Raw genomic sequence first — 14,155 nt, forward strand, 5'->3', positions numbered from 1 at the left:
TGACTAGAGTTGTACGGTGGAAAGCCTGCTCAAAGGCGAACACATCCATCTTTGAGGAATAATTTAAAATCTCCAAGTACACGGGATAAATGAATGAATCGTAGTAAATTCTCGAGGAGCGTGTGTCGTGGTTCGATGTTCGTTTTTAGAATTTAACGGTTTCTTCTAATATACTCATCTCGTATCTTTGATGGAATTTATTTATATCGAATTATATCGCAAGAATGTCTTCTATATTTGCGTCGCTTGGATCTTGGGACAAGTGTGAGACGTGTGAAGTGAATAAGTGGATAAAAAAAATCATCCTCTCTTACAAGAAGGATATCTTGCAAGGATATCGAGACGAACGGAAAAAGAGAGTTTTAAATAGGAAAGTTGCGCACGATTCGTAACGAATGATCTCTCGCTCGAATCGATCGAAATTATCTTCACGGTTTTTCTAACTTCGATTCAAAAGGATTTGATCGAGCTTTAAGATAAAAAGGATTCATTCAAGCAGCACGAATTCAAAAGCATGCACCTGCTTATTTCCAGAAACAATTCACGATTCTTGTAAACATTATATTTTTCTCATACTCGCCCCACTCAAGCTTCTTCCGAATTCCCTGTTCCACGCCACGAATGCATGCGCAAAAATCTCATTCCTAACCGGAAAAGGGTTGACGAGCCTTTTGAAAATGGCGCGCTTTCGGCCAAGCGTTAATTCTACTCGATTGTCGGCCGGCTCTCGATATAAATGGAAGAAGGATTCGTGGAATACGGTCATTAGCGGGCACACATGTATCATTCATAACTCCGCGGAGAGAAGGAGAGTAGCGCGACAATTAGTCTCGCTCCTGCGGCCCGATGGTCCCGCCACCGCTACCTTCTAACCGGTTAACGAATCCCTGCACGTAGGGGAACGAGCAGATTTTAAGCTCCACGTGAGACGCTAACCACGGCTATCTAATTATGCAATTTAAATTTGAATCAACGCGCGAAGAACGCTCGTGCTCCCGGCTGTCGGCTTCCTCTTCCTCTCGGTTTCCTGCCAGTTTAGTCGAAAAGACTAACCTACGGCTACGCCTAGTTTCGGTTTCTTTTTCTTTCTTTTTTTTTCTTTTTTTTTTTTTCTTTTCCTTTTTTCCTCTTCGTTTCTTCTTATGCTGAATCTCGAGCACGGAAATTGGTAAACTTGCGAGGCGGAAGGATACTTGTTGCAAGGAAAATAAGGACTGCATAATTCTATTTGGGATTGGGAACGAAGTTATCTTGCGAGTTGGGAATCGTAATGTTTGAAGAGTAATTTTGCGAATCGAGAATCGTAACGATTATATTATGGTATCTTTGAGTAAAGAATCGTGAAAAAAGAGGAATTTGAATAGGAAGAGATTATTATTCGACGTTTGAATTGTGGAAAGTAAAAGTTTTTTGCGCGTGGCAGAGAAAGGACAAGATCTTTTGGATTCTGTGATACGAAGAGAGAGAGAGTGAGAGAGAATAATCATTTGCACTCGTGTTCACCATCATTTATCAACACCTATAACAAATTATTATTATTTATTATTTATCGTCCATCGTGCAATACTTCCACGCTGGAATAACTACGATTTCACTCGATCACTCTTAACGACCAACGTTATCCAACGATCCCAATCCCATCAACTTAATTCATAAACTTATTTCCCCAAGGATCCAAGATTCGTTGATAAATCACCAATTCCAATTATTATTGTTACATCGAAATAATTCTCGACGTTAAAAATCCCTCTTTCGAATATTTTCGAAAGCCAAGAAATGGAAACGGAAATGAGAGGAAGCGACGAAACGCGTTGCGAAGCTGGCAACGCTTGTTGTACGCGGATGAAACGTGCAGATCCCCTGGCACAGTTCCGGCTTACACGTTTGACAGCTGAGGAAATTATATTTCTCAACTGCCATTTAAGTTTGCGCGTCGCTTCGTTCATCAGGACGACGAAATAGGCACCGTCCCCTTGGTGGATCTCCCCCTTCCTTCTTCCACTTCCCGACTCGTCCTTTCCATTCGTATCCCCAACGTCTTCTAACGTGTTATCCTTGCAGGGATCGACTTCTCGCGGCTGTTAATCCCTTGATGGCAACGCGATCTCGACCTCGCCGCGGCAAATTCACGGTGACGGGTTCGGCCATCGTTGTCGACCATCGTAATGATGTATCGTGATATTACCTCGTGGGGAAAGGAGGAAAGACGGTTTCCGGATTGGCCTTGGTTCGACTCGCGCCAGGAACTTGATTACTACGTTAATGAATCGCCTTTTGTCCAACGGGGTGGGAGAGGGTTCTCCCAATAGAGCCGCTCTTCCGAATGTAACGAGTTGACTTTAGGAAGGGGGAGCCAATTCGAAATTTCAGTGGATTGGATTTGAACGGGGACTTATTCGGTGACTTCGTTACGCGGGTTTAAAGTAAAGTTTGGTTTAGTGAAATTTTGCGCAATTGCGTTGATATTGTTGATATTGTGAAAAGATGAGTTATGTGTTAAATTTGTAATGGTAATATGTTGGGTAATAATGAAGTTTTGTATAAATGAGCTGTGTAAATATTCTGCAGGTAAAATTGAAAAATTGTAAAATAGAGGGAAAAAGTTAAATGGAAGAACGGAAGTTTTGGGTTATTTGAATATTGTAACTTGTACAAAATTGACAATGAAAAAAACTTTAAAGAAAATTTAAATAAAATTCTCAAGATTATTTTTGTATCCTGCGTTATAAGAGTCTTAAAAGAGATGTCTTACTACTATTGAAAGAGGCAAACTGTAGTAAAAGTTTTATAAGAAATTTTTCATCTTTTCATTTCTATCACATTATCACGGGACAGTTTACGACTTCGCAGTAATTTAACTTTTAATTCTCTGAATTCTAAACACGTTTTATATCCTCCTATAGTCTTCGGTGCAAGCTTGCCAACGACTCAATTCGACGTGGCGCCACGACAGGATCAAGAGACAGCGATGTCAGACCCGGTGACACCAGCCTGGCTCAAAGTCAATTCGAAACAGAGGCAGCCGGATCGTAACTATGCCTTTTAAGGAGATGAAAGGAATCTGTATCGAAGGTGTCGTTGAATTCAAACTTGCTCTCAACCTTTTTATATCCACTATTGCAAATTTTACTCTGTTGTTGTTGTTTCCACGGATCGAAATGAAAGAAAAGAAAATGAAATTCGCTAAAATCGAAAGAACACACCAATGATTGAACGATATATCCGTGAAAATCAAAAGAAGAGAAAAACAATCTTGGATCCACGAAAATTCAAAGAAAAGAGAAACGATCGCGAAGCAACGAACGTGAAACAAAGTCTTCTAACGAACTATGTAAAGTAAACCGTGTCGTAGAAACTCGCCATTTCCTGATTGTTCTCGTTTTGATAAACCTCGATGACCGAATTCGGAATTCAAGATCGCGGGGAATAAAGATTAAAGATTACGACACTGGAATAAGTTATTTTTCAGGGATAACCGTGCTAACTTTCGAGTCCGGGCTGGTAGAAAATTTTCGCTTTCTCGTTCGAGAATTCCATCTTCGCGATCGATATTATTTTTTTTCAATTGGAAAAGCACAGGATACTTTTCGAAATTAAGCACGAACGATAATTCTCTGGACAAGGGTAGCTACGTTTCTTGATTATCGCGTCGAGTATTCCCAAGAAAGGAAGCGAATAAAATGTTAGGTCGTTCCCGGTTTTTCTATTTAAACGTATTTCCTCGAGCCGCGTGTTCGCGTGTCCGCGCTAGACCCTTCATATTTCTTGAATGAACACGACACGCTTGTTGCAGGGCTGACGTAGTAATTCATGTTGGTACACCGCGTTACGAGACAGGTGCACAAGGTTTGAGAACCGAATCGTCCCTGTTTTCCAACTCCAGTTCCATTTCGCTTTTGCGTTGGATTAACGGTGGCGAGAAGGAAAAATATCAGAAGGATGTTGGAGTTTCATCTGTACGAGAATACCGCGGCCAATTTAACCTTCTATTCGTATGCAGAACGGGGCCGCGTGTGCACTTGCTTCGCGCATATGTTACATGCTTAGCTTGCTGTCTATCTAGCCTGCTGTTCCGGAATTCTGCGTGGATCTATCGGCCAGCTGGACCTAATGGTCATTTCACGGACGAACACGTATCCGTTTCGCGTACAGTTCCGCTCAAAACTCCCCCGTCTTCTCCTCGCCCACTTCGCTGGCTTTCCTAATCAGCGTGAAATTAACTGTCTCCCAAACTCGAACCCGATGTTACGCGACCGTGAGTCCAGGATTTTGCCACGAATGGCGGCACACAAGCCCGTGATGACCACCCGTTGAACTTGCCAACGGATGGAACGAAAAGAATCAAAGAATCACGTTTCTCTCCAAGAGTTTTAGATATTATGTACCCTGCTACTTGGCAAAAAAAATTCATCTTTAAAATCATCTTTGCCATTGAAAGGTAAAGGTTACCTACGACCTATTCTGCTCTCTAATAATCGTGGAGCTGAAAGACGGTTTTCTAAGAGTAGGCATAAAGAGCAAGTTGAAAGAGAAATACAAGCATCCATACGAGTGTTTCTCGAATTCGGTCGCGTATCGAAATAATTACAATATTCGTTCAATTGATCCCTTATTAACAATCCCAATAAATCACACGAGAAATCGTGAAATCGAAGGCTCTCTCGAAGAGGTTTACTTTATCTTTCGAAGTTGTACATCGGCCCCGTAACCGACCGAAAAAGAGGAAAAAACTCGTCTCTGGAAGCTTTCCTCTCGCGCGTGTCACCTTCTCGCGGGCGCAAGGGTCGAAACTTACGACCATGAACTTGCGAGTTATGCCCGTTGCCCTTGTCGAGAATAAAACACAAGGTGGTGCCTCGGGGAGCGATAAAAAGACTGCTGCGTCGTGGCTACGCTTCGAAATTTACGGGTATATACTCTCCACCTATCGTCCCGGACCGGCTACGTTGCGCGCGCGCGCGTGTCTCACGCTTTATGAATCTCCCCCTCGATCGCAGGGGGAGAGGGGCCTCGATCGCTTTCACGAAGGACTATCTGTCCGTAATGGCTGCGGTGTTTAATGTGCCCCGTGTGCGGCCGTATTAGGGCCGTATTTTCGTTGCCCATTACGTTTTACGGGCCGTTATGTCGCGGCACGCAGCAGCTCGAAGGCGGTGGAAGAAGGGGTGGGTTTTCTTTCCCGACCCGGGGATGCACGCCGGCTCGCTTTCCGTCACGGTTAATGCGTCCCTTGCGCGAGCTTTCTTGTCCGGGAAATTACCACCTCTCCTCCTCCTCCTCCTCCTCCTCATTCGCTTTCCCTCGCCGTCTTAGCACCTTGTCTCTTTTCGACGCCCGCTTGTAATTGTTTTTCCGCCTAGTAAGAAGGCCATCGGTGGGGACGAGCCGGGAATTTTTCGCCCTCCCTTCCCGTTGTAAGGGAATTCCTTTTTTGTAAACGTCACACCGAATGAAACGGCCACCGAGGCGAACAACGAACGAAGGTGCGTAGCCGGTGGAGGAGGAATCGTAATTAACAAGGCGAGGAAAGGAGGGAGGAGGAGGAGAGAAGGAAGGGTGAGATAGAAGGAACGCGCGCGACACGAAGGAAGGAAGGAAGGAAGGAAGGAAGGAAGAAAGGGTTAGACGATCGGTTCGAATCGATCGATTCGTTCCACGTTCCATCTCCCTCTCTCTCGTTCTCTCTCCCGTTTCGTAATAAAGATCTCTTTTGCCTGCCTCGTTCCCGGCCCTTATTATTATACGATGACGCGCGAATTTGCATTATTGAGTTTCACGAGCGGCAAAATTCTAACGGGTATCGATTATTCTTTAAAACGGGCGGCACAGTTCAGCTGTTTCCTTAGTAACCGGTAATTTCGTAGATCCTCGGTGTGACGCGGCCCGTTACATCCCGTTTATCCGGAAATTAGCAATTTCGTCCCGCCCCTCACCCCCTCCCCCTCCCTTCCCATCCCGCGTCGTAATTAATTTTCGATGCATACGCGCGATTCCGATGTTTTTTAATATCCGATCTTCTTTTCCATCTTTTTCGCCGTATCCGCGCCGCGCCGCGCCGCTCAAAGTGTCGTTCGTATAACGGCCGATATAAATTACTACGGCCGACGGGATTATTCTTTAATATTTATCGGTAAACCAGTTTTTAAGAACGGCCCTCGAATTTCCATGGAAATTGACGAGTTCTGGCAACGATATATGAATGCAAATTTCTCGTCAAATATTTTAATAGATCGACTTTGACAGTTCTTCCGATCCCGTTTCCCCGGGAAACGGGATTTTTAAATTTTCCAGCGGATCGTATCATCGTGTTTTAGACGATCCATTGTCCGCGAAGCAATCAGCGAAATCAAACACCTCTTTCGAACAGCTAAAGTTTAACGCGAACGAAACTTTTTCTTTCCAAGACAAATTAATCCCGTCTACGTATCTCGGGTATATACAGATTCATCGAATACCAATTCCGAGCGATCAAAAGCAATCCTCCCGTCACCTCCTCCCATGCGAAACAACCCGATCAAACTTTATAACCGGACACACAACCCTACGTACACCTTGCAAACAACTCCCTTCCCCTCCCCCCCCCCCCCCGCAAACTTCTGTCGGCAAATCTCATTCCGGGCGCGAATCCCCCCACGAGTCCGCCCAAGTCGAAGCTTAACAAATTTCCACCCACCCACGCCATCCTCGCCATACATTTTTCCATACGAATCACCATCGCAGCCAGCCAACCAGCTCATATCTCATATCTCAAAGCGTCTCGAAAGACGAACGACCTCGTGCCAGACCGCGTAGACGTGGCCGCATACATCGAGCGCGTCCTCCCCTCAATCCCAAGAAAAAGCCTTTTTCCTCCGGTTTCGCCACGGTGTGTGTACGCTCCTCGAAAAATTTAAGCAAACCGTGGGACGCGTGGAACGGAACGAAATTGAAGTGGCGCGTGGAAGTGGCGGAGACAGGCCGTGACGGAAACGCGTATACACGTACACACGTACGTAGGTACGTACACAAGCGCGTGGAAGGATGGAAGAAGGACGGGGTCGCGCGAGCGTGCGTTGGAGCAGGCCGCATCGATCGCGTGGAACCGGTTCGTACTACTTGGTACTACGACGATCGATGCATTTTATCAATTTTTGCCACGGGCGCATGAGCCCTCGTCCACGAGTCGCCGCGGCGAATTTGCATGATTAATCATTGGACGTCGCGTGCTGGTACCACCGGCTCGCCTGATCGGTTAAACGAACGGTGACGGGGCAACGAGCGGGTTGGGGGGGGGAAGGGCACCACCGAGTTGGTTGGGGAGATGCGTCGACGTGTATGGAGAATTATGAGTTTCCCCCGGCCACGTAACCGGGGGAATTTGCGCGGGATGGAGGCGGACCACCGGCTCGCTCCAGATTAAGTCCCGAAATGGTTGGGATTTGGGTTACGTAAAGGCAACTCTTACGAGAATTCTATCCCTCTGAAATGGTTCTGAAATGCCGGTGCCGAACCAGCTTCGGGCGACTGTCTAGTTCTCTGGTACATGTACATGTTAGCGAGTCGTAGCGGGATGGTTAATGTAGGATAGGATTTTGAATCGTCTGTGAAAGGATTCGATTCTTCTCGGAACACTTCTCGGGACAACAACGTTTGTGGTATAAAGATTTTATCGAGAGAATGTGAAATTAACAGTTATTATCCACTGACGAACAGAATTTTGGTTACGTAAGGGTATTTTTAGATTTCTTTCTCGATTATGAAACGTAGTTGGGAGTGAAATTGTATTGTCGTTTTACGAGGCACTTATATCGGGGATAGAGATAATTAAACTCGTGTATTCTTGGAGATTTAAGAAATTTAAAATAGAAATGTATAATCTTCTTGATAGAGAATGTCGCGTAATCGAGCAGAGATGTAATTTTGAGAGAAGGGAGTTAAAAAAGGAGAATCTATATGCAGCTGTTAAATTTTCCTTTATCGTGTCCATCTGGTTATGTGTGGAGCACGAATGTAGCATAAATTAACTTTTATACCACACATTTTAATTTTTTGACGAAATTTAATCGGGAATAATTTTTCTGTCGTCAGGAAAAAGAGGTTTGTAATCGATTCGATCGAGTTAATGGATTCGCCATGCATATTCCCAGATTGTTAATGACGATTCTGCCGCATAATCTTTACTAATCGCGTCAGATTTAACCGATAAGTTGCTCGAGAACGATCATTCGATCGTGTTGGAATCGATGATCGTTTCACTTTGACGCCTTTCCAACCTTCTCTCTCCGTTTTACAATGCAGCCATTCCGTATTGTTCGAGCAGAACGATAACAATGTCGGTGTTTGACGATAAACAATCTTCCTCTGTTCCCCTCTGGTACTCGAACAACGGTTCCTCAGGTACTCGGCTTGTAAAATCGCTTTAGGACCTTGACAGCTCAGAGTAGCAATTACTTGGTGGAGATGTGGGTTGAGCGAGCATTTAACTACGAATTCACGACTAAAACAATTCTCCTAAAACAATTCTTCCCAGGTACCCTTCCTAAGCCAATCGCATCGAATTGCTCTCGAAGAATCGCAGAAGACGAATTTTCTCTTTCACCTCGAATTTATTTGGAGGAAAAAAAAAAAAAAAAGAAAAGAAAAGAAAAGAAAAGAAAAGAAAGGAAAATTCAGAATTACCTACAAATATTTTTACTTCAATATTCAATAGCTTCTTTTTTTTTTTTTTAAATTTCTTTGATACCATCCTGCAAAAAAATAAAAATTTCACTCCCGTTCAACGAATCGAATATTACGAGAAGTTAATATCTTTTTCAATAAAGCTGGAATTTTCATAAATTCTCGTCCATCGTCTGATCGAGCAAACAAATCAGATTTAATCAAAGGATATAGGATAGCGTAAAAAAGAACGGTCCTCTCGGAAATTTCTTCTAATTTGATCGAATGATAACACGGTTGGCCGTATTACACGGATATACACGCGGTGGATAAAAACGCGGAAAATATTCAAATTTACGTGGAGTTCGTGAATATTTCTGTTTATGCGCCGTGACGCGAATACAGAGCGCGGATTTTTAAAATTCAATCCCGCGAGTGTGTGTCTCCACTGCCTGGAAGGAACGAGCCATCCAACGCAAAGCAAACTCGCAAACACCGGCTATCCTAAATGTTGCCCGGGTGCACAGTGGCGGTGCTCGTCACTTTTTAAATTATTCCATTTTTCCTCCCGGCCATTTTGCCCGTCTCTTTCTTATTCATCGACGAAATATTCCCCCTCCCCCCCCCCGACACGGTCCAGGAATCTTTCCGCGAAATTTCACCGTCTCCAACAACGCTGTATGCCTAACAAACATCCTCGTCTAACGAGCCCGTCCCGAATATACATACCTCGAATTCCGAGACGAGAAGAGTCGGCTGTGGAAGAAGCGAGTGTCGCCGGTTTGCCTCTAACGATCGTTGTTAAAATAAACTCTCTCCTACTATCCTCCCACACCATAGAGAACCATTGTCCTCGTCTTTCCTTCCTCAATTGTAGTGGGGCTGCCCTTGTCGCAAGATTAAGAATTTTCCTCGCCAACTTTGCCACGAACAACGTCGATCTTAATTCAAATAAAGATTCGCGTGAAAAGAGAAAATCAAAACGATTCGATCCGTCTTGGTTCGATTTCGTGACAATACATTGCTCGATGCGCATCATTCTGGGATTTACGCTTGTTGAAATAGAAATTTGCGATTGTATAGAATTCTTGCTTGGATATTGGAAATGTTAATGTTAAGATACATTGATTATTTGAACGAGTTTATCTAGGTCGAAATGATATTAGGAAGTTTTCTTTTTCTTTTTTTCTTTTTTTTTTTTCCTAATGAATTGGATTATTATGATTGTAGATTAAAAGCACGTAATTATTTAATGCTTTGTACGTTATCTACAAGTGGGCGGAATAAATGAAGTAGTATTCCCGTGGTTTTGCGGTTTGATATTAAAAAAGAAAAAAAGAAAAGAAATGAGAGGAGAGGAATAAATTATCGCCACGGCAATTTTCTACCAATTTCTGCGAAACACCGTGTGATACATCGTGCGAAACGTTCGCCACGATCGAACGTTATTTCTTTGTAACGGGGGAGAAAAAAAAAAAGGAAAAAAAAAAAATGCCAGCGGATTGCAATGATATTCGCGGCGCGTATCGACTGTTTCGAGAGATCGAATAGATATTAAATTATCCGCTCGTTGAAACGATTTCGACAATTTATTTGTTGAACAATCCTTGCCAAAAGTGGAGGAAGTCCATATCAAATTTCAAAAAATTTTCGAGAATTTTTAAGTGCTTCGCCAGAATGGGGGAAAAATGAAGGGGAAAACGAATTGTTTCAAAAGTGGGGGGAGGATAAAAAAAAATTTCGAAAATTTTTAAACGCGGCAAGAAAGAAAGAAAAAAAAAGGAAAAGAAGAATTTGACACATTTGGCAAATATTCCACGGTCGATGGAAAATAAGGGTGCAAGAAACGGGGGAGCTCGTGTGCAGTACGCACCTATCTGCGTTTTATGGTTTATTAGTCGACACGAGTTTGTCATAACCTTTCCCTGGTAATCCGTACTCCGGTTCTTTTTACGACCGTTCGTGATAGCGCACTCTCCCCATTTCCCTTCCCATCCCTTTTTTTTTTCACCCATCTTTTTCCCCTCTTTCCTTTCCTTTTGCTGGTCAGGTTATTTCACCAGGGAGAGATCTTTCCGCTGCGGGAAACTTACAAACCAGCCCGATAACCGCGTTCTCCTATCGATATCGGCGGTTCGAGTAGCGTTACGGCCAATCAGATATCAAAGGTAAAAGGTGAAATCGTCTTCGTACTTGTGATCGATGTTCCAGCGTGAAAAATGCGTCGGAAATGGTGGAAAAAACTTCAACAATTCAACGAATGATATAGATACGTTCGACGTAAGTATCCCTTTTTTTCTCACAAATGACAGCGCGATATTTTTACGGAAGGACGACATTTTTTTTCTCATTCTTTCTCTCTCTCTCTCTCTCTCTCCCTTTCTATTATTTGTCCGTTCAGAGAGGAAATAACGGAGAGGATTGAATTTCTCGTCTTCTTCTTTTTTAGAATCGTTCGAAATTATGTAACGTACAATAATGACGATACATTACACGATTCGTTCCGATCGTATCTCGATCGATCGTGAACAATTGATACGGTTAAATCGACGCGCGTGACTTTATTCCATTTTCATACACAAGCAACGATCGAGGAACGTTTTCCCCCCTCACAAAGGGAGATTAATTTTCTTTCCTTTCCTTACGGTGAAATCGATGAGCAAGTTATTTTCAAATAACGTTGGCCGCTGTTTCGATTTCAAACAGTTCAATAGGCGTTCACTAAGCGAAAAATATTCCCCGCGACATCAAAAGGATTGCTCCTTTGCCGTTGGTTCGATGGTTGCACGCAACCGAGGGTTGGTGCAACCGAGTGGCGAAGGGGAGGGGGAACCCCTCCGTCAGGAAATATCGAATATCACGACGTTTCCTCGATTCGATGGCGCGTTTCGAGACGCGGCGATAAAGCAACAACTAAATAAGATTTAAATAACGGAGGGAAAGATGAAAGAGATTTCTTATGTTCACTCGAAGGAATCTGTTTATATTCGTCGAGGTATATCGTTTACATTTATTTATTAAGAATATTCTTGCCGGCTAGGTGAACTCGAATTATTATGCGTATTACGAAATCTGTTTTGAATCCGTTACACGTTTTTCTTTTTCTTTTTTTAATTTTTATCAATCGTGAATACTAGGTCTTTGTTCGATATTATGTTAATATTTTATAAATCGTGATCGTGAAAAATGGAAAATGTGAGAAATTTTAAGTTAGGTTTATCGGAAACTAGAATTTCTGAAAAATTAGGATACTTAGATGTGTCCGTGTTAGCTTCTAGTGGCGGTAAAGTGGCCATAGATTTCAGACCTCATCCACTTCCTGCAGATAGATCCACTTCGGCCAGAGATATAAAGAGATCGTAAATTATTATATTAATCGATGACGCGCTCATTGCCTCGGTAATATCTCTCGTGTCGTCAATTTTTGCCGATAATAAGTAAAATTTTTATTATATCTTTCGTATTTCACGATCTTATTATATCTTTGGAGAGACTATTTTACTTATTTGCTATAGAACAACCGTTCGAAAAATCTCTCAAGTTTTATTACTTTCTTCGTGCCATTCTTTTTTTTTTTCATCGAACAACAATATTTACAACGTGTACAACTTCAAATACTTCGACGTATTTCTGTCGAGGAAAAGACGATGTCGATAGGATATTTCAATTTCAAAAGGGTAAAAAAAATTTAAAGGGTAAAAATTCGATAACGATATTCCCAGACGTGTCGTGTAAATTCATCGGTTCGATATGGCCGAAAATATCGACTCGAAGCCGCGTTAACGTACTTTTCCTTCGCTCTGGCCGACATGAAAGCTTGTGTTGTCTATCGGGGAAACGTGGTTTTCGATTATACGGTTATACGGTAACCGGCCTAGCCAAAGCTCGTTCCAACGAAGAGAGGAGTGGTCAAATGTCGATCGAGCGTGGAAAACGCATTGGCGCACGATAAAAGCCGCGAAACATTCGAAAGTGCGATCGAGTAAAATCGATAGGCGAGTGTTGGCGAGCCCATTGCCACCGGCTTTTATCGGTCAGGAGCGAGCGAGCCGCATCGATCCCGCGTCAACAGCCGATCCAGGGGACGAGGGGATGTTTTTGGAAATTATTATCCAACTGCGTGCACGATGTTTCGATGGTGAGAAACGTGAAAACACTTACCTCCTCTCCTGTCGCTTCACAGATGGAATCGCATGCATGAAGTTGTTAAGAATCGTGATCTTTTTTTTTTTTTCTTTCTTAAATTCTTGACGATTCTTCGATTTTTGAAGGAGAAAATTTGAAAAGAAAGTGTTCTTTGGACAGAAGGAATTTTTTGAAATTGGATTGAAATAAAATAAGATAAACGGAAAGAAAGGTTGCACCCTTAAAAATAAAATAATTCTTAACGCTTATATATATTTTTAATATATTTTTTTCTAAAATTTATTTAATGTCGATAATATCTTAAGGGTGTAAAATATGCCTTTTTTAAGCGAATAAATAAATACAATCCGTTCTCAAGAATTTCTCAAGGAAAATATTGAAACGCATGCACTTCTTTGTTTGAATTTCTTTTCTTTTCTTTTTTTTTTTTTTCTTTCTTTCTTTCTTTCTTTTCCTCGTTTCAAAGCGAAACGAAAGCAGATTGAATATAAATGAGCATACACGGTCTTGTATCACGTGACATTTTTATTCGAACGTGTTTTTATCAGGTTAAGTACATAGTTCCAAGCTTATTGTGTTTGACCATCACGCACGGTTTCACGGCACGCCAACGCCAGACGATATACGCGTTACGATAAACGATATATCGCTTCCCGATGTTCGGGATGAAAAACTGCGATGCACTTCTGACGGGCGCCACTCTCGACGAGAGACTCTCCACGATATTATATTCAGAGTGTTGAGAAGGCACGGAGCGGGGATCTTTGTCCTGTCGTCGGAGAACGATGCGTATTGTTTTTCCGGGAAACGAAACGAAGCACGAGCATTAAATCGAATATCTTCCAGCTAGATTTCCCAAAGGGCATCCCTCCTCCCTCTCTCTCCCTCCCTCCCTCTCTCTCTCATTCTCTCTCTCTCTCCATCTCTCTATATATATATATATTTATCTATTTCGATCATGCCTCCTCCAATTTGTCCCATCTGTCTCTAAACCGATAACCCATGCATCCCCGATGTTGTCAAATTTTATATAATGCATACCGATTGTGGAAAACGAGAGGAGGAAATAGGGGAGAGGAAGGAAGGGGGAGAGGTGGACAGGATATTCTCAAATTAAAATCGGAATCGAGATCCGTTCCAACGATTTAAACATTAATTGGGAAATTCTTTAGGGGGGAAATTCTGAAAATTTTCCGGCATCCGCCGGACGCGCGCTGGGTCGCTCCCGATCAACCCTCCCCCCTCCTCACCCCTCGTGCCAGGGAGGCCACGAGCGGGCGAAGGAGCCCGAACTTTCGACTTTATGCTCGTTCACACCGCCCATTCCGTGGCGCGAGAGGGGGGGGGGGAGGTCGGAGGCCGTGTAACAGGT

The 14,155-nt window shown here is 43.0% G+C and overlaps 1 long non-coding RNA gene across 1 annotated transcript in view; it reads left to right on the plus strand.

The window, feature by feature from the left end:
* Window positions 1–14,155, plus strand: part of LOC122716178 — a 66,092-nt gene that overhangs the window by 38,538 nt on the left and 13,399 nt on the right. The window lies entirely within an intron of this gene.

Source organism: Apis laboriosa, unplaced genomic scaffold (assembly GCF_014066325.1).
Source record: "Apis laboriosa isolate Shangri-la unplaced genomic scaffold, ASM1406632v1 scaffold42_cov153, whole genome shotgun sequence".
Taxonomy (NCBI): Eukaryota; Metazoa; Arthropoda; class Insecta; order Hymenoptera; family Apidae; genus Apis; species Apis laboriosa.